The sequence below is a fragment of the Triticum aestivum genome, chromosome 6B, assembly GCF_018294505.1.
Source record: "Triticum aestivum cultivar Chinese Spring chromosome 6B, IWGSC CS RefSeq v2.1, whole genome shotgun sequence".
Taxonomy (NCBI): domain Eukaryota; kingdom Viridiplantae; phylum Streptophyta; class Magnoliopsida; order Poales; family Poaceae; genus Triticum; species Triticum aestivum.
The window spans coordinates 435988825-435991529 of NC_057810.1; positions in this window are offsets into that span (position 1 = coordinate 435988825).

Sequence of the window (2705 nt, forward strand, 5' to 3'; positions counted from 1 at the left end):
AGACACACAAAAGATATCCCTTAACATGAACTAAGTCGGACAAGCTTTTATCTTCCAACTCTCCAAGTTGTTGTTTAGCTTATCCAACTAGCTCAGGGTATCCAACACGGATTCTTGGAGAAGGGGTGGTTTACAGGAACAAACCAACTTGATCACGAACTCAACATAGCGGTCAGGTGACAACCTGGTAATACTTCTGAGAAGATATTCAGAAAATCACGAACCACCGGTATGTTACTAAGCTCGAGAACAATCTTGCTTTTCAGGGCAAGACGATATGATCAATAGAGCAAGGATTTGAAATAATCCTAACTCATCGATCGAGGAGTGCACCGAGAACAAGGACTAGGTAGCATGATCAACCTTAGAATGATGATTCAAAACCAGCACGCTAAGAATGAAATTATTGTCCTTTAACTACCCAGCAACGAGGTTGCTAGGCGTATTGATTTCACACATCACGATTCACTTGTCGACATTCCGGTTATAACCACGCGGAACCGAGGAATGAGTAATGATGGTGAGAAGTATCACTACGTCAAAATTCATGAGAGTTGGTGTAGTTCTCATGACAATTCTGACATAAAGGGGGTAACACTCCAAGGTAGAACAAAACCAAAAGCTGGATTGGCATTTGATCTGCGGAATACAACTACTTTGACCCAATCCTAGATATGGAAGAGGTACTGGAGTTTGTTTCTCCAAGTCATTCAGGACAGAATGGCTTGACGGACCAAAAGAGTAATAGGCATCGATAAACGATCGCACACATACTCTTGACTATCAATTGATAGACGAGGGTCAGTAGACAACTAAAGAGGGACAACTCAAAGGAACATATAACTTTCTGAGTTGTGGATGCATAGATTAGTATGTCGATCCAAGTTCAACATAATTCTTCCGGATAACCCATGCAGAAAAGTAGAACTGGCAGAGCCATAACATATAATGGAGAACTCATCAAGAGCACTCTGGCTGTGATCGTTCAGTTCAACGAGGAACTTCTGACATAAGTAGTTCATGGAATTTGGAAGAAGAAGATACCACGGACTTCAAGGACTATCGTAAAGGTTACTAATATCCTAAAGGCACTAGCAATTACTATCAACATGAAGTAGGTAGAGTGAATCTCGGGTTCAAGAACCCAGGAACAGAATACCTATTACTAAGTAGCATCACGGGATGCTTTCGAGAATGATGGCCAGAATCATCACACTGGGAACACAAATCATGGCTAAATTACTAGATGATCCCCTAAGACACCTAGGGTCATAATAATATCTCCAACATATATGTCAAGGTAACGGAGTACCTCAACTCACTGATTAGTGTGGTTAATCTGGCCCATGGGAACATTGAAACGGGAAGAAAGGATTTGCAAATGCATCAGACTATTTAGAAACCTGGGATGACTCGGACAGCATAACGGCTGTAAATGCTCAAAAAGATTTGAGACAATCACAAAATGGTGGCATAACCACTCAACAGCACAATATCAAGGTTTCGAGATCAACAGTAATCATACAGAAGTATTAGGAACTGAAACGAGGCTTAAGTCCAACAATCTTATAAGTCTACGGATTAGTAACACATGATCCTGATAGAAAGAAGAGAAGACCTAGTTCTTAATCCCCGTAGAAGAGAAGATGATGACTCAGATCAGAAGGCATAAGGTATAAGGAGTAAAAAGAGCCTTACGTTCCATCCCACAATCAATTCCCTTATATAGCCAAAGAATTTCTAGACTCAACTTCGACCAGTTTGGCTTGGTAATCCTACAGGCAGTCAAGCTCTGATACCAATGCTGTCAGGACCCCGACTCAATGCCACATCGATCTAGCATGTAACACCTCATACCACTTTGCGGCCTCACGCACGGTATTCCCACGGGTGTCGCCTTACCTTTGCCCGGGACCGTTTGCGCCTTTTGGCACACGTATATGACAGTGTCGCTAGCATCCATATGATAAGGAGCCCGGGCTGACATGGCTAGTCGTAAACCCAAAGTGGCACAGACTTACAGGGACAGGCATCCATGACCCAGCATCGAACGTGTCGGTCATCAGCGAGTGAATCCAGGCTGTAGCACTGGGCTAGCAGGACTCCGGTGAACCGGGCTGTAGCGGGCTAACAGGACTCCGGTATTCATCGCGTGACATTTCCCCGAAGGGACAGACACAGGAACGAAGAAGGACACATGCCGGCCAGCCTAAGTGTTCCGGAGCAGTAGCAAGCTACCATGGCTCGGTGGAAACACTAGGAGACATTTCCCCGTAAGAGAGGCTACTAAAGATAAACAACTAGATGGTCAGATCCCACACATACCAAGCATTTCAATAACATACACACAATATGCTCGATATGTGCAATACAACATGGCATCACAACATGACTCTACGACTCAAGTAATTTATTCAATAGGCTCCGAGGAGCGAGATATTACAAACATGGGTCTCATGACCCAACATTCAGAGCATACAAGTCAAAGCACAAGCGGAAGCTATCATGTCTGAGTACAGACATCTATAAATGAAAAAGGCTGAGAAGCCTGACTATCTATCAGATCCTGCCGAGGGCACAAGATCGTAGCTGAGGTAACAAGCTAAACGTCGAAGTCCACGCGGAACTACTAGCGAGACCGAAGTCTCTCTGCAAAAACATAAAATAGGCAAACGTGAGTACAAATGTACCCAGCAAGACTTACA